At 40.3% G+C, this 22,290-nt stretch overlaps 1 protein-coding gene across 1 annotated transcript in view; it reads left to right on the plus strand.

Moving 5' to 3' along the window:
* Positions 1–282: 282 nt before the first annotated feature.
* Positions 283–22,290, plus strand: part of lrrc4cb (leucine rich repeat containing 4C, genome duplicate b) — a 39,711-nt gene continuing 17,703 nt past the window's right edge. Inside the window, 1 exon segment of the mRNA XM_034221379.1 lies at positions 283–653. The gene's annotated coding sequence lies outside the window, so the exon portion shown is untranslated.

Below are 22,290 nucleotides of genomic sequence, written 5' to 3' on the forward strand. Positions count from 1 at the left end.
GGCGTTCTCAGGGGGGGTTTGTAGGACGCTTCTGCACCCCTTTCTGCGCTGACCTTAACAATGCTTTAAATAGGTAATTAATCGTCTTGTCTGCCCACGGATTTTGTTTTGGAGTGAATAATCCACGTAAAATATCAGTTTGACTGCTAAATCCCCCAAATTAGTCCACTTTGGTTGTATTTTTTTATTTCTGTGGTGGGATTTGATTTAGTGTTCTTTCATAGAAGAAACCACCGGTCGGAGTGAATTTTGGACTGTGACTGGTTCGGAGGGGGGGGGGGGGGGGGGGAGAAGGGGCCTATACTGACTTGATCCCCCATCAAAAACTCTGCAGGGTTTCCTCCTCCTCAGTCCAGAGGAATATCTTCAAGTCCAGGGGGGTTGCTGCTGGTCCTCTGGGGGGCTTTCATCGGCGCTCATTACATCCGAGGGAATGGTGTCCGCACCGCAGATCCAAGCAACTCTTTCTGAATGTTTGGCATTTTTTGCAGGCGAGCATCTTGACTTGTGATCGAGAGAGACGCGGACTGCAGCAGCCTCCGATCCTATCACATGGAGATTTGTGCCTCGCTCGCACCGCACATCTTGAAAACGGGGACCGGGGCCCTGCTGCTTTTCCCCTCAGAATCGGCTTCATTTATTCGAGAAAATGCGTAAGTATTTGCTATACATGATTCAGTCCAATTGAGCCCATTCAGTGCGACGTGCAGCTGTAGTATGTCACCATGCAGAACGATTCATCGCCATTTAACCTGTGTTTTGTGGTCACGGACTTCAATGTGAAGAAATATACTTTTTTTTCTTCTTTTGATGTATGCTTATTTCATAGTTGTGATCGCTGTCGCATCCCCTTTGGTTTGTGAGTGATGTGTGTGTTTCTGACGGTGTGTGTGAGAGATATAGATGGAGGTAAAGATTGATAGGGACAGAAAGGGGGGATGAGGAGGTGTGTGGGGGGTGGGGGGGGGGGTCGCTGGTGCAACAAATTGTATGTTTGAGCGCTTGCTTGAGACTGTGGGTCTGTGGTAGCCCCTGTTGCCAGCAGGACATTACTGCTAGCAAAAGGCCTACGTCATATCATATGGTAATTCAAATTCAGTTCAGGTATTCTCAGCATACACGTTTGCAGCAGCAAGAGCGCCGGATTGGCCAGGTGGGCAGGCTCGAGGGGCGCTTTGAGTGGAAATGTGGCAGAGCAAAAGCTTCAGGTCATGCTTTATTTTACAGAATCCGCTCATGCACACACATTTCCTCTCTCTGTGGTTCTGCCTGTTGACCTACTATGTCTGTAAAATTGAAGCAAAGCCACCCATGGGTGATATTTAGACATGAGGATGTCATTTCTTCCTACCTGAGCAGGTTTACCAGAAGTACAAGGTGCATTTTAAATAGAGTTGTTGCTTTGGCAATACAGCCCTTTTGTGTTGAAAACGTGAATAGGAGCTGTCCATCAGTGGGAGGTGCTGAAAAGCATTGATGCTGAAAATACTTGTGTGTTGGCTGAAATGAGTAGAGGGAGCTGCATTTGGAGCAGACATCACATCTGAAATTGCAAGAGCTACTGCAGCCAAAAGCATTCCACTTCAACCTGAGCTGGTTTGTCCTCTTTCATATGCACATCTGGAGATTTTACAACCTGCCAGTAAAAATGAAGGACACAGTCAGAGTGTTTAAGAGCGGGGCTGTCATTTAGGGTTGGTTACCACAATATTTACATGGATATATTGCCTACACATTATATTTCACCTTCACCCTGCTTGATTGGTTTAGGAGTTTGACGATTGAATGGGGAATTGAATCATACTTCATATAGGCAATTCAGCAAAGGGTTTATAGGATTAGAGCCTGTTGCACATACAATCGTCTGTGGGCTCTTGAAAACGGATCATTTGAAGTATGACATGTCTCAAATCATGTTATTCCAGATGATCTCCCTATATGGTATGTAGAAGAAAAAATACTTCAAGTTCTGTTCTTTACCATTGAGATGTAAAGATACTCTGAATTGGCACTACAGTCAGTTCAATACCACCGTTTCAGTTCACCAATATGCTGCTAACGGATAAGATTAGGGCCACACACACAGAAGTGTCTCAATGGGGCATTGGGTCAACATGAGCCATCTGAGCTGCTACACTGATCTTTTAGATTCTAAGAAAAACAACCTGAAGACACATTTTTTACAATACGTTCCACCATTTGAGTTTTAAAGGTGGTCAGGAATATTCTTTGTAGAATAAGTGTAGTGCTCTGCTTGGTTGAGAACTGGTGACCATTACTGGCACGGTGGTGAACACAATTTCCATTATCATCAACAACTCTGAGATCCGTCATGGCCTATGGATTCGGGTTTGTCACCTTGTAATATTCCTCATGTATCAGGACAGCAAAGCGTAATAAATACTATCAGTCTGAAAGGTGGTGTTGTTTTGGCGTTTATCTGCCTGCTACCAAATGGATGTAAACCGTGCCAGGGCCACTCACCAGAACAGCTCTGACAGAAGCCTTCACGGTGGGAAATAAGCACTTGGGCGAATAGATTTATTTTCATGCGTAACACACATGTAGGCAACCACTGGTTCAGAATAGGGTGTACCGTGACTCATCTACCCATCCAAGGCTTTCTATTCCTTCTCAATGAACCACTGCTTTTGTTGTTGCACTACCTGCAGTATAAAATAGGTAATTTACGTATAATAAGCTTTTTATGCGATGCAGTTTCTCATATGATGATGATGATCATATGATGTGACAATCTGCCTGCTTTCACCTCGGACTGACATTTGTTGATTCATAGTCTTTTTGCATCCAGCAATGAGTTGAGCACTATGTGCATATGTTCTTCCCAGAGGGTTATGTCGTTTCAACATCATGCTTTTTTCACCTAAGCCATATATTTCAAATTGTGAAACATCATTATATCAAACAATGCACATCAGAGAAGATCCTGCTACTTAAGTGTCAACAATCAGGCCTTTCATTTGAGCCACAGGAGTCAGGAATAATGAGCATCTGGTCTGCCTAGGGTTTTTACACACAACCCCAAGCATGATGGGATGTTAATCAGTCATTTAAGGACCAGGCCCACACCTGCGTGGAATAAATGGCATATTTTAAATGCCGAAGGACCTGTCAATCAAAGTAGGATTCATAATGAATTTCCAAAACCCATTACAATTAATTAGAATTGGTCAATTAATAGTTGATGGAGAACATAATGCATAATTCATTTATCAAGCAAAATACTATCTGGTTATAACATATTGATTGTGAAGCTGAACATATGTTTGCCTTTTCTTTCTTTTTTGTACCTTTTTCCTTATATCTGTGTAACCTTCTGACTGGCCTAAACCCATCTTAGTATAATGATGGTCTATTTTAAAAATACAATAGACCTTTCTTTGATGCAAACTATTGACTGGGGGAAATTAATGCCCATTTTGAAAGACCTGGTTTTGGATGTGTCAACAGCAAAAGTGCTGATTCATTTTTTAATTAATATCTTTCCCATTGAACTCATCATGTTGGCGATTGATAGGGCCACTCAGTGGTTTTGAGGGATATGCTTGACTATACAGGGCCACTGCTGTGTTGTTTAATCAATTTATATAGTCTTCTTGGCCTTCTGCTTACTTCTCTGTGTGATATGAGGGTTGGTGTTAGGAGAGGCGATAAATTATGGCCGAGTTTATGTCTTGATTAAGTGGAAAATAGCACCGTGCCTCCAGGCCTGTGCTTTTTTATCTACCCTAATACAGAATGATTGTGTACATTTTTGTATGTACATGTACAGTTGTGCGTCTACGTGACATAAATAAGCGAGTGGGATGCAACTTGAGATAAGACTGACTCCAACCAGCTCCATTTTGATGGATAGCACTCTGTATCTACCTCCACAAAACATGTGTTTGTGTCGAGTCAAGAGACAGGCCGATGTGAGCGAGTTGAACTGCTCGGGTGTGAAAGAGTCCAACGCATGCCAGGCTGGAGAGACTTAGTATTCACTGTAGCAGCTTAAGTTATGCCTTTGTGCACCAGAAAGGGGATTATTCTGAGAATCCTGCTTTGTGTCATTCACCAGTCTGCATTTCTAAATCAACAAATATTAACGTGCTGATGTATGAAGCGGCTGTATCTGCTTTGTGTGCGCCTGTATGGACCCACTTTAACGCTAACTGTGTTTTATGTGGAGTGACAGCATGATGCCTGGAAAAAAATCACAATTTATGGCCCAAATGTCATTATGACACATTCACTGTTTTGACTGCAGCCATTGGTGCCTATTTTCACCATCTGTGTTGTGTACTATGTGTCTGCTGTGGCCTGCAGCAGCAACCAGCCATCAACTCCAGTGAGATCTTCTGAGAGGAAGAGTATGCTCAGACTACCATGTTTCTGCCTCTTCAGCAACCAGCCACTTTCCGAAAATGCCATCATGCCCTTTATAGATTCACAACAACCTACACATATAGAGTTTAGCAATAATGCTTCAGTCAACATTTATTTTCAGTGATTATAGGTACGGCGATGCTGTGATTTGAGGCACTGCTCAGTGCTCGAAAGAATGCGTAATCACAGTAAACAATGTCCTTAAGGCAATTGTGGCTTTTATACAATTGTTTTAGTGCACTTTTGTGCCATTTCAATGCATATGAATATAATAAAGACATATCGCAGCAGTTAATGCTGCTTAAAGAAAAGCACAGAAAGCTGTGCTTCATGGGAAACATTCCTGGTAATATGTAGGGCTGTGTTTCATTTTGGATCTGATCCCAAGTTTCTAAAACACCCCCGTTAGTCAGATTTGGGGTTCAATAAATACCTATTTGTCCTTTCTATTTGATGAGCAATAAGATATTGTACGGAAAGGTAACTACCCATTCAGGTTACACTTCACTTACATAGAGAAATATCCTTTTGTATGGCTTTGATTTGCAGGTCAAAATATAACCCAAGTTTTAAAGGTGGGCTACTTTTTTGCATTACATTGCATTTAGCTGACGCTTTTATCCAAAGCGACTTACAATAAGTACGTTCGACCAACAAGATACAAACTTGAAGAAAACAGAATCATATAAGTACATCAGGTTTCATAGAGCCGAACATTTCAAGTGCTACTCAACTGGCTTTAGGTAAGCCAGTCCTTTATTAGTATAAAAGTGCTTTGTTAATAGTTCTATCGCTCGAAGTGGAGTCGAAAGAGATGAGTTTTCAGTCTGCGCCGGAAGGTGTGTAAGCTATCTGCTGTCCTGATGTCAATGAGGAGCTCATTCCACCATTTTGGAGCCAGGATAGCAAACAGACGTGTTTTTGCTGATGGGAACTTGGGTCCCCTTCGCAGCGATGGTGCAGCGAGCCGTTTGGTTGATGCAGAGCGGAGTGCACGTGCTGGGGTGTACGGTTTAACCATGTCCTGGATGTAGGAAGGGCCAGATCCATTCGCAGCATGGTACGCAAGTACCATTGTCTTGAAGTGGATTCTAGCAGTTACCAGAAGCCATTTAAGTGTCAGGCAGATCCGATGTATAGTCACTGAAATGCAGGGAAGATTGACCCAGACATCTAACAAAATGTGACCTAATTGACCACAAATGTGCCTAGTTTAGATGTCTTACCCATTAAAAAACAACCTATGGAATAACATAAATTCATTTTTGAAATAGTCACCCTTTGATTCCTGTTAAAAATACGGTTAATATTAAACAGTTTTGGTACAAATGTAGTTACTGCAAACATTATGGAATACGATAAACCAAGCCTGACGATACCAATACCATGTCATGCTGTGGTCACGCTTTTTTGTTGAAATGTCCAAAGCCAGTTGAGAGCAAAAGCTCAAGAATAGGTACATCTAATCTAAGACATAATGAAATCTCTGGTTCCTTCATGAAGTACCGCAGCTCAGTTTCACGGCTGTTATAATGGATTCAAATAACCAGAATCACAGAGCGAGAGAAAGTATTCAAATATACAGTAAATAGGAACTTAAAAACTCCAGCAGCATACACATTTCTCATCTGTCCATATGTTACAAAACAGTACGTTTCTTGACAAAATATGTAGCTAGCAAGAGTTTATAACATACTGACAATATACTGTAGATAAGAAAGCATATTTTCTACCCGTCAGTGTTTGGCAGTAGTCATATTTGTTTTACTATTAGGAAGTATTCGTTTTATGGTATGACATAAACCAACACTACTTTTTCAAGATATATTAATGTTCAGATAATAGAAGTCATTTTGTGCATTTCAACACAAAGAAGATTAAAGGTCTCCAGCCGTGCCAGCAGCTCTGTGAGGCTGTTCCTGAAAGCACAGTGTTGCTTTGTGCTAAATACTAAAGTCAACATGCAAACATACTGCATGCAATGACAATCCACATGATGATGTTCACCTGTCTAGTTCATTAGCAAGGTAACAGCATAAGAACCATAATCCAGTTTATTGCACAGTAGGTTTTCACATACAAATAATTGTCCACAATTTATTGGTGCATCCCATTAATTAAGTAAGAATAAAAGCAGGTATTGCAAAAATGAAAACGCAACTTTTTAAAGAAATACAAAAACTATATCTATTAACAATATGTCTATATTAATATGATATAGATGTTTAGTTGTGAGTAATAGTTATAGTAATTGTGATTTGAAATGACTTTAAATGTCAGATAAATCGTTTTAAAGATGTGCGTTAATGTAACACATTTCCTCACATTATTCATTACTCAACGTTTGGTGGTTAGAATCAAAGTGATAATTGGAGGCAAGCAGAGAAAAGAGAATGACACATTTACATTACGCAGGTTCTATGTACAACACAATGAATTTATATTTTAAGCCACCCACCAACACATTCCCACAGCGTCTGTTTATGTTCTTTTAAAACACAGCAAAGATTGACCTACACCATAGAAGAGTTTTCTGCCATCTGATGAGTCAAGTTCAAACCCAGTGTAGGTGAAATCAAGCCCTTGGAAGAGCTTTGCCTCAAAGCCCGGGCAAATCTCATTGTCTGCTTATCAGCCTAGAATTTACTCCGCCTTACAGAGATATTCCCTTAGAGAATTAGGGATAATGGCTGAAGTGATGACTGTCATGATGAGTCTCTATCTCTCTCATGTTGAATGCCCCCGCCCCTTTCTGTCTTCCTCTCTAACTTTACCCTATTTATCCGATTCCTCACATAATAATATACATTTTATCTGCTGCCAGTTCGTCTGGCTCAGATGTCTTTGATGAGTATATCTAAACATTACTTCGAGCAATGCATGCACATCCTTTCATGTCGCAAATCACTAGGAACAGAGAGTGATTCATGGTACAATGAAGGGAGTTACTAGATTGAATGAAATACAAAAATATGTAGTGTGTTAATTCTTTGGCAAACAGCTTGGATTCTAGTTGCTGGAATACATTAGATTGGCTTAATTGGCAAAGATGAAACCCTAGTATCTGGCGCCATGTCAAACACTGCTAAACCGAGAAGGGAGGAATCTTGTAAGGCTGACAAGATTTCCTCTTTCGTGTGTGGCTCTGCTACGTTTTTCCCCTTTTATGACAACACTTTTCCTCAACCAGCGTTTTCTGGGATGGAAAAAGGCTGTACGAACATCTTGTTCCCATGTTGCCATGTATTATACATTATTGTTGAACCACATTGTTTGCCGCACAAGCATTCTGTTCATACAATTCAAAGGGAAAGAAAAATGAAAAGCTCTTCCGATGCTTTTCTTCACGTCTTGTATGCTCAGTAATAATACTAAGTCCATTTTATTTGTTGTGAAATGCATTAAGCCTGGGCTAAGGATCCAGTGCAGCTGGAGTACTCAAAATACATTTGCAACACACTTTGATATTTTACTCATTCCCATCTTGTAGGTTGTTTAATGTATCACCAGAGAAAGGGATGTCCCATTCACATTTCTGCAGCTAATTCCAATCAGAGTCTTCCGATTGAGTCTTTGCACATATTGTATTTATCGGGCGCTAAAACTTAGAAAAAAAAAGTTTAAAAAAGCTGATCCGCAGGTTAAGGAGCAAAAAAACTGAAGCTCTTCAATATATTTCAATGGTTTTTTAACCAAATTCTGTCTCAAAAATAACAAAAATATATAAAATGTTATAGGCTGCAAATGTGCCAATAATTAGCCAGAAAGATATGATCTGTTGGATGATAGTTATATGTTACATGTGAAGGCTTTCTAGAAAGTTTTTCTGGAAATACACATTGTGATTGAGGTTTCTTTTCTTCCCAAAAAGGAAATTCTATCCAACTCCAATTGACTGGGTGTTTTCAGAAATCTCAGACACAGACATCTCCAGATCACAGCACATAACGTACATCAAACATTGTGGTTTCAGAATTATTATAATCAGTCCTTTAAGTAACTTCTAGGTCTGATAGCTTCTTAAATACGTATGTTTGAGATGTCACCTTCTTCACTATTTTCTGGCATTAAACACAACAAGTAATTTATTCATCAAGGAACTAATTAAATGACTCAATAATGAATATAATCATTAGCTACAGCCGTGTTTTGAAGCCCTTCAATCATCAAACTTCTGACTCAATTATTTTTCACACCTGAAGCTCAGTCAGCTTTTGCGCGTAATGTTTCAAAGCTGAAGCGACATTTTGCAAGCTTGTCTAACTAGCACCTGCTGCTTGGACTTTATCCAGGCAGGGAATACTGACACAAAGTGAGGGGAGTCCCCAGTCTTTAGCTCATTCACACCCTGGTAATGAAAATGACTAACAAAAAAGGGCCGCTAAATGAAATGAGATAGTAGCACTGCTTGAAAAAACACTCAAAACTAAACAACCTTGTTTTTAGCTTGACGGCCGTGTAGTGTTTCGTTGAGATAATGGGTTTGACAGAGTTTATCTCAACCCAAAAAGCCTTCACAGGTTCTCTTCAGTCATTTGTGAATTTGAAGTAACTGAAACATTTGACCGTGCAGCTCTGTGAGGCTGCAGGTAAACGTACAGTGATGCTTTGTGTTAAATGCTTAAGTCAGCATTCTAACATGCTCATTATGACAATGCACATGGAGATGTTTACTGTACTTTGCACAATGCTTACTATGCTCAACATTTGCTAATCAGCCCAGCAGACAAAGTAGGCTAATAGGATGCAGGTATTTAGTCATAAACCAAAAATGTTGGACAAATTGAATTATTTGTCGGAAAAAGGATCAAGGTGTTTTGAGTCATCCTTACGGGAACATGTGTGTCTCAAAATAGTCAAATCCACATAAGTCGATCTCAGAATGACGCAAGAGATGATGAGAACAATAATTAGCCATTCCAGACAAAAACACCTTCCCATGATCTTTTCTTTCTTGCTTTACAGTGCTGTGAGAGTTCCAAATGATTAAAGCTTTACAAAGACTGCAGGCAGCTTATATTTGCTATACAGGGAATATATACTGTAAGCCATCCATCAACTGGTTGCTTCCAAACAACAACACAGCGGAGTCCAACCAAAGAGAGTTATATGTGTATTGTGCTATTTGATGTGTACATTTCAAACCTAGTATAGGTGCCTTTTGAAGAGCTTTGCCTCAAACTTTTCATTCTCTGAATAGAAGAAAAAAAAACGTTAGTTTCCCAATACACATGCCATGTATTGTTGTTTCAATATAATGGGTCTAAAATAAATGCTTTTGAAGCAGAAAGAGTTTATCCCAACCCAAAGTGGAGTACGTACCTTATCAGATGAACTAAAGCATAGAACTCATCTAAATGTAAAATCATATTGTTATAATGCATTCTCAATAAAGCATTGACCAACCATGGCTGCAACAACCCCGATTGGCAACCTCAAATAGCTTGCTTTGTCCAACTAACTGACCAAAAATCCAAAATAATTCAGTCATATAAGATACAAAAAATGGTGTTTCCTGCTAAAATGCATATTTTCAATTACAGTATACTTATCATTTTTAATGGCATATATGATTGAAAAAATCGCAAGTTAGGTTGCATTTGTAATACAACATGACTGATCAGTTTATCGCAGATAGTCAACAGGCGTTTAATTGAAACGATGCCTTGAGCCAGAAATGCATCAACATCCACTCGTTTGTCCACCATCCTCCCCCAGTCGTGTTCTCTCCTTCTCGGTAGTGATGATATGTGGACTCTGTACCGTGAGTCATTCACCAAAGCGTGGAGCAGCTAGGCTAAGGGGCATATGGCCATGTTGGAGCAGAGCCATGCGGCTTAAGGCAGGGTAAACTGATGGGCAGAGATTGTTGGTGCATTAGCTGTTTAGCTCCGCATCATGCTTCACTGTTGCTTCGACAGTGAGCACGCTGTTTATCCAACAGCAGTAAATAAAACATTACAGTCATATTTTTCTCTCCATGTGAGACAAAGTTGGAGTTCTAGGGAATTAGGGCTGTCACACAGTAAACACCGTTTGTCTGTGCATGAAGATGAGAGAGAGGGGAAAGAGACACAGACGGAAAAAGAGAACGCCTGTGATCTACTGAAATATCCTTGGCGGCGAAAGACGCTGTATTCACACATTATTCACGGACAGTTTGTACCAACACTGAGGCTCCGATAAGGCTATGATCGGCTGTGGTTGGCTAAATGCTCTAGAAGAAATGCTGCTGCAGAGCTAGAGCGCTGACGACGGACTGTGTGTGTCGACTGTTGATTATGGGGAGAGCCTCTGGTTCCATCTATTTCATATTCATGAGCCAAATAGTTCATGTTGTATTATTCATGAACACATTAGACGTTCAAAACAACAGCGTGAGCAAGGTTGTATGCACAATGCATAGGGACTCATAAACCTAACTTTTTGACACTTTTCCTACCCCAATGCACACATTTAAATCTTGTTTCTTTCCATCACTGATGCTGATGATTTGGTCCCTGTTGAAAGAGTTACTGAATGCATCCCATATTTATTTTGGTACACAATTCCCAGCCGCCTGTCCTTCCGCAGTTACCACTGTCTACAAGCAGTGGTGAAGCGAGGGCATTCTTTAAAAAATAGAAAATAGATTCCATTCTGTTTACTGCATGCGAGGTCGAGAGCCGACCGGCTTGTAAGAGACCGGCTTTGTTCTGCTCTCTGATCAGCTGGCGTGCGCGCAGTCGGGACGGAGCAACAGAAGTGTGTCCAATCAAGCTGAGCCCTGTTTTAAAAGGCCCTGCAGTCTTTGGGCAGGGGCCGCATTTATGACCCACAATCCAGTAGACGAGCCTGGCCCTGTTCCAAGCCCTCCAGCTCGTATATTCTGTTTGAGCACATCCAGAGAAAAGTGAGGCACTGCAAGGAGGCCCCATGAGACACCTGGACATGTGTAACTGACTGTGTGTGAGTGTGGGATAGTGTGTGTAAACAGTGTAGGAAAACCGTGTTAACCTTCAAACCTGCCATGAGAGAGATAGCCATAACAATCATATTAGATGCACAGCTAAGACATATCCTATGGGGCCAAAAGAAAGAAAAACAAATCCCTGTTACATTCAATATACTCCCCGAAAAAAAGAACAACACTGTCGGCCATAATGAATTCAGTCTGCTGCTCAAATCTGATAGAAATTACCTTTGACTTAAAAGCACTTACATTAGCCAAATGGGAATGAATATTTTTTGTGTAATTACAATGCGGTTGGTCAATTACCGTAATGGTGTGGATTTACAGCACATCAGGTGATCCACATTATCCACATATTGTGTATTCCAGAGTTGATCCCTAATCTGAAGGTCACCATCACAATCCAATGACTTTGTACACCTAAACCTATTTCAACAAAGGCTTTGACTAAAACTGACTGCAAATGAAAAAGTGTGGTTACTGATCAAATGAGTGAGATTACTGGTGAGTGTTATACATTAATATTTGGTAATGGCGATGAAAACGATGCCATGATAGTACTCAATATAATTTCATACCTCAAGTAATAATTTGACTTCTCACCAAATTAATCATTCACCTTTTCAATCCTTCAAGAATCTCCTTTTAAAATGAGCCCTACAGGAAATAATTGCGCCAGTGCAATTACTGACACAGCTCTATGCTGCATGCAGACTTCCAGTCAGTCACCTCAATTGCTTTTGTGTTTTGTGTTGTCCCACTGTAGTGGTTTGTATACCTCAAAGTGGATCCCAGCATGGCCCACAATTTTGCCTTGCTCATGGTGATCAATAGGCATTAGCTTCAGACAAGTGTTTTGTCAAGTGGGTTGTTTCAGTGAATGATTGGCAGCTCTCTGCTCCACTCAGACATCAACATGAAACCTTCCTACACCTGACTGAGCCAACACACTTCTCAACCTCAGTGATCATGCAAATAAAAAAATATAGGAAAAAACATTGAGGCTGTTCTAGAGCGCTGACACTATGCATCAAATCAGATTCTGGGTCAGACTGAGGTGGATAAATCGCCCCACTGTCATCTCGCAGCAACAAGGTCCTGGGATCCTACCAGACCAAAAGTCATGATTGCTACAAATGCCCTTGACTTTGCCCTTAACCAAGGCGCTTCATCTGAACTGCAGGTTGCCCCATGCACTGGTTCCTGACTGGCCCCTGCTTTGTAATGGTTAAATCAAAAGGACTGAGACTTTTTGAATTGAACTTTGCTTTAAATGTAGTGTAAAGCTTAGATATAAGAGTAGCATTTAGGTTTGACCTGTAACTACAAGTTGAGCAGCAAAACGTATTGACTGATTGTTACTATTTTGCATGAATATATAACAAGTGTAGCCTACTACTAACTTCCAACTTTTTTTTTGACAGGCCATTTTCTTCTACTAAAATTGCAGATTCATAACTTAAATAACTATAGTATGTTGATGTGATGTTAAGAAATGTAATTCAATTGGTGATTCTCCAGAAGTTGACATGACACATGCAGAGTCACAACTCTGACGATCTTGTTCAAACGCAGATACAAAAAGATCAACCTATGGCCTTACAACGTTGTCGTATTAGCAGAGTATAAAGACATTGATCATGGCCTTGGTCTACATTTTGATAGAAAGACGTTATTGTAAGTGACTTTGCACAAGTTATTTTCCCTTCTAAATTGGTCCGTCTTCTAATTGAATCGGTTTCAGTAAGTGTTTTTCAGACCTTAGTCTTAAGGCCCAGACACACCAAGCTGACACCAAAGAACACGTCCCGACGGAACACGACTGTTGTGTCGCCTCACGTCTCTGCGTCTTGGCCAACAGTCGCACTGGAACACACCGCAAAGACTTCAGCCGACGGCCAAGTAGCACGTACGAACTGCGCATGTGTGAGTGGCAATAACTCTCCTTACCAGCAGGTGCCGGTAGTGTGTATTCGTCATTTAAAAGAGGCAACCGGAAGACAGACTGCGTGATATATACAAACTTCAGCTCTCTGAAGCAGAAATAAACTATTCAAGCATTGTGGCTGGCAACCTTAAAGTAATGCTGACTACCACATTCCATGCATCAGTAATTATAATCCAAGATTATATTAATATACAACATCATAACACTGACAGGCAAATGATGTATCATCATGTCTTCTGACTTTTATTGTAGTAGGCCTATAGCTAATTGTATCCTCATCCTAATTCTGTAGTATGAAGGTACAAAATAAAGTTTTGTATTTTGCAGTAGCGGTAAAAAGTGGTTTATTAGCAAATGTAGAACTGTACAATGTAAACAATTGACTAAAATATAATAAGATAAAAATAGTAAGTAGTAGGCCTACAATAAATAAATAAATAGCCACATCGTCCAGGGTCCTGTCCGTTAAATACTTGAAGAAGCTATTGTCCACCTCATGCAGGAAGTGTGGCAGCAAATTACATGGCAACTGAGTTGGTCTTCGGTTTCTTCATTCCAGATCGCCATGATGTCAAATGAATTATTGCGTCCAGGTGAGATGAAAATGAAAAATAATAGCCTTCTTCACTTCCGTTTCACTTCTCATGCACTGATTCGCTAAGCTGAACAGCCAATCAGAGTGATTTATTTTGCCGACAGCCTCTGCCGACACCGCCAACATGTCGAATCGGGGGCGGAGGGTGTCGGCACGGCCGAAAATACACAACGGTGCGGGACACACCAATCTGAGTAGGGCGACAGGACACTCATCGACAGCCGAAATCGGCTTGGTGGGTCAGGGCCTTTAAATCAAAATAGACTCCAAGATATCTGGTTTTGCATAGCTACATTCGCTTGTGTTTTTTTTTTTATTCCAATCCATACATTTGCATTGTAAAAGTGAATGAAGCCTAATTGTTTTTCTTTTACACCCCTTTTGCTGTTATTACACATTTTAGAATGTGACAGAAGTACATTTATATTATATTTATTTCACCAACAGCACATAGCAAACATACAAACTGTTGGTCAACAGTGCTGGGTACACACTTCCACGGGCTCAGACTATCACCTGCAACATGTCTTCTCTTTGAAGCGTGGTGTAATGAGCTACAGACTGCTAAATATGTGACCTACTTGACCTACATGGGTCATTTTGAATTAAAATGTAGATTTAAATAAAATAGTGTGTAAGGAAAAGTTATAAAAGGTAGTCAGCAAAAAACGCTTTTACAGGTGTCATAGTTTTCCTTTGCAACTAATCCAATGAGTCTCAAACCAATTTGCACCTGATCTTTGTCGAGTTGCACAGTTGAAATCATAAACACATGTAAACTGGGTGTGCAGTTGACTTAACCTGCATGATGTAACAATGTATAACACCTCACTTAGCATGTTGAATATAATGAATTAGAAAGTAGTAGCATACCCGTGTGCTGCTCTCTAGAGTAACACTGTATACATAGTGTTGAGAGAAACATGAGTAATGATCTGAGAAACATGAACCTAAACTATCAGAGTCTGGGGAGAAAGAGAATCTGGCAGTGGACTTTGGATATGTTCAACAGGAAGGATAATTTAATTATTGAAAATCTTACGGGCTCCTTCCCTTACTGTCCCCTACAGTGTTCAAGGTTGATTGTAATACGTTCAGGCCAATCTCCCACCAAGCCACGAGGGAGGGGACCAGAGGAGAGACGCCACGCCAAAATTCAATTTTATTAAGATAATTGTGCATTGAAGCAATATTTTCCATTACACATTGATTCTTCACTGGAGACTCTACCATCAGGCAGGCTAAGAGAGTCGCTCCAATTTACTACTGCTTGTCCCCTCTTCTCGCCGACATCACAGACAGTCGTAATAGACATTTTCCGGGGAACCAAGTGTGGGTAAAAGGTAAAATGATCCGCTTCCTACACTGAGGCTCTTGGCTGTGAGATTAACAAAGGTGTTTGGCTTTTCAAAGGCGCTGGAGATAGAAGCAGGCCATTCCAGACAGCAGCATGTTAGCGTGTCTCAGCCGTTTAGAGGATTGCTTGTGTAATGCCATCTGTATTCAGGGGATGAACAGTCACTTTTACACCAGGGCAGAGAAAGAGGAGCAACAGCGACTTCAGCCAACATCTGTCGCTTTCCCCCTTTCTTCCATTCAGTCATCAGCTAGTCGTTTCATCCACTTAAAATCGTGACACAAGACCGGATATGTTCATTGAAGCGACATTTCACTCCGAATGAAATGACTGTGAGGGATAAAAGCGTTTGTTAATACGTAAACGTTAACTGGTACAAACTTGAACATTGATTGGCTTTTGAGATAAATGCTCTTGTTTCTCCACATCCTTCTAAAAGGAGTGAGCAACGTACAACAAGAACTCCAGTATACAGCATCGATATCCATATGCAAAAGGGTTTAATTATGGGATCTTAAGCAGGAGATCTTTCATTGGATGTTCCAATAGAAGGTGCACACTAGAGATTTCATCTTAATTAATCGATAGATAAAATAGTATGCAACTGTTTTGACAATTCAATCATTTTTTTAAAGAAAAATGACAAACATTTTCTGGTACCAGCTATTCCAACGTGAGGCATCTGTTGCGTGTATTTAATCTTGTGATAGTAAGCTGAACATCAAGTACATCAAGTAAATGGCATGTTCAGAATAACAGACCCTTTACAGACCAATTAAATGAATCTGCAGATTTGAAACCAAATTGCGGGTTGGTCAAGTAGGGTTGGTGATGTTTATAAAGGCCGAGTTCCATATCACATCAAAACAATGAAATGGTTCAAATTGGTACAGATCTGTAGAGAAAATTCTGCAAGACTCTCCCAAGGGCAAGGACTCAAGAAGTCAGGATTTTGGATAAATGTTACACCTGACATTTCTGTAGTGGTACATGGTTGATAATGTAGATCCAAATGATGCCGCCATACACAAACTGCTGTATTTCTTTCTATATACGGAAAATGGTAAATTGGTAAATGGACCAAAGACAGAGATAAAGTAACGCTGTTAATAGAATACAGCTTTTTGTTGACACAGCATTCACTTGAAGCTGTTTAGGAAACACTTGCTGTCTCTTAATGTGATGAGATTTTTTCTTCATGTTATCAAGGGCGGCAGCTTTGTTGATAAATGATCATTGCTTTGTCCCAAAAAACTAAAGGGAGAAGATCTGTTTTATCAGTGTCCCCTTATGCCTTAAGTGCTTTTATCTTTGGAGGCCAGTGCCAATCTCCATCACTCCTCAGATAGTCATTTGAATGTATGTGATTTGATTGTCTGTAGGTGGAATTCTTATTTGTTTCTCTTCAGTCACGTGCTTATGCTAACTGCCCAGGTCTCTCTCTCTGTTTATTCCAAGAAAAGCTGCTGTTGCTGCTCCAAGAAAAGCAGAAGCATCATTTTCTGTGCTGAACCAGAGTTTTCTTTTCTCCAAGACCTACAGTACAAGACACTTAGTGCTTGCGCAGCAGAAGTTACATTTTTCATGACCTGGATATATGTCGTATCGCTCCTCTCAGGTATACATTGTCGAAATAGAAGAATAGATGTGTTCCACATTGGTAATCAGAGGCTGCGGTAGATGGTCAAATCAAATCAAATCAAAGTTTATTTATAAAGCACATTTAATAGCGATTTTTGGTCGGGCCAAAGTGCTGCACATGTAATAAATACTACAATCACATAAAAACACATTACTACAATCACAATAGACAATAAATTACAACAGATACATAAAAAACACAGGGAAAAGTCAGGAGTTGTGCTCCGCTCTGACTAAAAGGCCAGGGAGAAGAAGTGTGTTTTAAGAGTAGATTTAAAAACCCAGGGTCTGGGCCGACCTCATGGAGGGGCAGAGTGTTCCAGAGCCTGGGGCCAGATGCTGCGAAGGCTCGGTGCTCTCGGGTTTTGAGCCTGGTCTTGGGCACTATCAGCAACAGCTGATCAGCCAACCTTAAAGCTCTGGCTGGGGTGTAGAGCTGGAGGAGTTCAGCTATATAGGCCGGAGCCAGCCCATTTAGTGCTTTAAAAACAAATAAAAGGAGTTTAAAATCAATTCGGAACCAAATTGGAAGCCAGTGCAGTGAGGCCAGAATTGGGGTGATGTGGTCACGCTTTTTGTGACCAGTGAGTAGACGTGCAGCTGCGTTCTCCACTAGCTGCAGGTGTTTAATTGACGCCTGGTCCATACCCATATACAGAGCGTTGCAGTAGTCCAACCTCGAGGTAACAAAGGCGTTAATAACCCTTTCCAGGTCTTTAAAAGATAAAAACGACTTGGTCTTGGCCAATAGTCGTATTGTAAAAAAGCAGGTTTGGACTACGCTGCTGACCTAATTATCAAATTTAAAAGCGCTATTGAAGGTCACTCCAAGGTTCGTGACAGAGGGGAGGATATTATTTTTGAGGGAGCCCAGAATATCAACCTGGGAGGCTGGAGGTTGGGGTCCAAAAAATATAACCTCAGTCTTGCTCTCATTGAGGTTGAGGACATTTTGGCTCAGCCAGGATTTGATCTCTGTTAAGCAGTCCATCAATAGCTGTAATGAGTTGACATTTGAATTGAGTGGCAGATAGATCTGTACATCGTCGGCGTAGCAGTGGAAGAGGATTTTGTGTTTTGTGAGAATTGAACCTAGGGGCAGTATTGTTAGAGATTTAAAGGGATATCTGGTCCGCTTTTCAAATCTCCGCGCGTCCCTATCAAGCTGGTTAATACAGGAAGGAATCCAGAGCTACCAAATAACCGTTAAACAATAATCTACTTTAATGATAATATGACAATGCAATACAATCAATACAGTACAAATTTAATACAAATTACCCTTGGGATCCCGAATTTACCTGCACGTGTGCCAGCCAGAGGAAAGAGGCTGAACACCGCGTGTGTGTCTGTTTATACTCTTTGACAATGGGAGGAGTTATCAGATCCTCCCATTTAGAGCTCATTGATTGGCAGCCCAAATATCACAGACACCTCCGACCTTAGGTTTCCCCAACCACTGTAGCTAGATAAGTTGAATGCAAATCAAGACATGCTCTCACCTTCCCCCATCTTCCTTTGTCCTCAAAAACACATGTCAAAAGGCCCCAACTCCAGCTCACAGTTTTACCCAAATTATTCTCATTTTAAGCTTATCCATAGTTTGCTAACATGAATAAATACAAATATAACTACAGTATGTACAGTAGAAAAAGGATGGGGCCCAGGATCGAGCCTTGGGGAACCCCACAGGTAAGAGGGGCTTTGGCAGAGGAGAAGGCTGGACTGAGAAGCTACGGTCTGTCAGGTAGGACCTGAACCATGTTCAGGTCCTACCTGACAGACCGTATCACAGGCAGAGCCTGTGATGCCAGCGCACTGTTCAAGCCGTGACAACAGGATGCTATGATCCACAGTGTTGAAGGCAGCTGTCAGGTCTAACAGCACCAGGACAGCTGGGCTACCTGAGTCGGCGGCTAGGAGCAGATCATTATTATATTATTATGATATCCTAGATGGTAATGGTAAATTGCTTTGTGTTAAAAGGATATTTATTTGTAGATTACCTTACATATGTCCAGAGGGTTCAAATGATTTTAGTGTCTTTATGGGGATTGCTGCACATCTGTATTCTGTGAGGATTCAGGATTGATTCTCATACACCACTAGTCTTGTTTCATAAATGAGGAGCCTGCATAATAACACACACACACACACACACACACACACACACACACACACACACACACACACACACACACACACACACACACACACACACACACACACACACACACACACACACACACACACACACACACACACACACACACACACACACAGTAAGATTATTTCCACTCAGAACCTTTACCACTGCTGTCAGAACAACGCCAAAACAAGCAACTTTGTTGTTCCAATATAGCTCAAACAAGCAGCACCTCTTTTTTTCCCCACCGACTGAGCAGAGGGATGATCCTATTTTAGCATTCTATTAATTGACATAACATTATTTTGATCTTGTAGTGTTTTCAGGATCAGATAAACATGCCTGTATGATTTTTTTAATGGGGCATGACATACATATTTGTGCATATGCACATTTCTACGCACATAAAGGAATATGTTCCTCGAATTATCTACATATGCGAGAGTTACATGTGCTTTGATTATTCAATGCATGTCTTGACCTTCTGGTTATAACAAGCCATTTATTCGCATATATTGTATAGTAAATAGTGTCCTGACCCAGAGTTGCACCCTTTAAAGCAGGTACACTTTATATATAAAGGCCTGGAGCATGAGTAATGAAAAAACAGCAATCTTAAATATTGTACATAGGAAACCAGCCCATCATAGCTCTTTCCATTTTGGAGCAGTTTCTGATTTTAATTACTATACATGGTGAATTAGCTAATGAATAATGAATGGATTCCTCACACTAAGTGCTCTGACTGCTAATGCACTCGCAATTCTCTCACTCTACTACCCCCTCACACACTGCCAATGTTGCTTTCTGATTATTTCTCTTTTTAGGCCCCTCTCCACTTCTGATTAAAACACAATCGCTTTCCACCTCTGCTTTTCTCGTTCTCACTCAGATTTGATTAGATTTCCCTCTGTAAGAAATTATTTAAAGATGAGAGTAGAGAATGAGACCAAGTTAGAGAAAGGCTTCAGGATAGAGGGAGACAGATAGTGGTTCTCAGGGGAGTGAAGGGAGAAGGAGATACAGGGGCTTCGAGGAAAGAGAGTGAGAAAGCTGCAGGATTAAGGTTCAGTGAAGCTGCTGAAAAAGAGAAAAACTGTTTACCTTTTGTGTGCATACTTTAAAATTCCATATTCAATGAAATCAAAAAACAAATATAGACTTAGAAGTATAGAAGGTATGTATAGCATGCAGCTGGGGGAAACATGTAAAGTCCTGAGACATACTGTGTGGATTTGTATGTTTTCACGTTATCCCCATGTCTGCATCAACTTGTGCTCCAGTTCCTCCTGCAGTCCAAGGACAGGCAGGTTAGACGAAGTGGAGACTCTAAAGTGCCTGTAGGTGTTAATGTGTGTGTCTGTCTATATGTGTTAGCGCTGTGAGAGACTGGTGACCTGTCGAGGGTGGTTCTCACCAAGTGCATGATGGGAGAGGCTGCAGCCCCTAAGGCACTGATCGCAACAAGTAATATAGAACACGGATGGATGGATTTGCTGACAGCACAATGGTCATTTATTCATATTTTAGTATTTTTAAATATTTAGAGCTGCCACTATCTATATATAAGCAAGTACTCAAATGGGATTATGTGACAGTTGTGATGAACTTTAAGTATTGATTCATTCATTTTGAAGATCCTTTCTGCTCTTTAGCAGCATTTCTTTTTTTTAAGCCCACATCCTTTATTTAATGTTAGTTTTAACAAACCTTCTTAAAAGGATAGTTCATATGTATTTTTAAGTGGGGTTGTACAAGGTAAAAGAAGGATTGTGGTGTAGGTGGAGACCAGAAATACATATAGCATAAATGCTGGATTATTATTCATAGGATGTTTAAAAAACACAACTTAAATAACTTTTAATGTTACTAAAAATCTCCTGAATCTAAAAAGCTGTTTTCACAACTTAAAAGGAAATAAAATGTCGGTAGTGTTTTCTTGACCTCTGTGTCTGCTTTGTTTTAGGTATTTATTATTTTTATAAATATAAATGTGTTGATTTTAAAATAAATGTTAAGGTTACCTCTTCCTTTAGCATTAGTTAAAGCCATTTCTAGCTTCTCCATTAATAAAACCAACAGGCGTTGTGTTCACATACATCATCATATGTAAATGTAAACACTATAGCTGACTGACATTAGCATATAGCCCGACAATAAATGTATACTTTTCTGAAATCATAAATAATTCACAGTACAAAGTGCACAGTTTTGAACAAACATAAATCTTGGCTTGGGTTACGCTACATGCTTGATTCGAACAACTATACATGAAAGGGGAGAAAATCAGGCTACCTCAAATGAACATAATCAGCAGCACAGCAGCTGGATATGTACGCCTCAGGCTAACCAGGATTAAATATAAACAGTGTCAAACGGGTAAAGACAACCCAGGGTAGTGTTAACTCGGGATTAGAGCCCAAGGTTTACAGGTTAAAAGACATGTACGTGTTCTGTTACATGATGTGCGGATCGTAGCGTTTGAGACATGCTGATTAACTGCTGGCATGATTAACAAAGGTTCAATTCATTTCAAAGATAAAACGAGTGTCTTAATTTCACATAAAATCACCAACATCACCAGATGCTGTGTAGCAGACCCAGAATAATGTCTGTTAACTTTACATTAATACTGAGGTAGCAGAAAAACATTATGGTTGTATTTTATTGAGTGTGAGAAGCTGTTAAAGGATTTCTGGTAAAAGTTGTTTACCCCATAAAATAAGTTTGGTGCAGTAATTACAGTGCAATATAATCCACATTTTGTTTTAATTCTGTGTGGCTTAAATTCGCATCATTTAAGAAAATTATAACATGAATTACAATGTCAAAGATTGGACAAATATGGCCTAGATGTGCTTTATCATCATAAAGGACAAACAATGCAAACCAATGTGGAGACACGTTTTTCTGGGGAGGGTTCATACGATTTCTGGCACAACACCAATCTATCGCAGTTTATTAGCATGCCAGCTGAGAGTTCTCCCCATGAACAAACAATGAAGGGAAAACAAAATGGACTACCTACTGTATGCTGTCAACACTGGCTACACACAATCAATCAGCCATCAGCAGAGGAAACACAATCCCTCCTGAACACCCACAGCTAGTCTGTTCAGCAGCTGGTTGGGTAGATAATAAAACATAAGAACGGGAGGTAATGATCATCACCATTAGTGTACAGTCCAAAGTTAAAAAAAAGGACATAATGTTTATGTTGCAACAATACAACAAGTCCCAGGCCTACTAAATGACCTTGCAT

The sequence above is a fragment of the Gymnodraco acuticeps genome, unplaced genomic scaffold, assembly GCF_902827175.1.
Source record: "Gymnodraco acuticeps unplaced genomic scaffold, fGymAcu1.1, whole genome shotgun sequence".
NCBI classification, from domain to species: Eukaryota; Metazoa; Chordata; class Actinopteri; order Perciformes; family Bathydraconidae; genus Gymnodraco; species Gymnodraco acuticeps.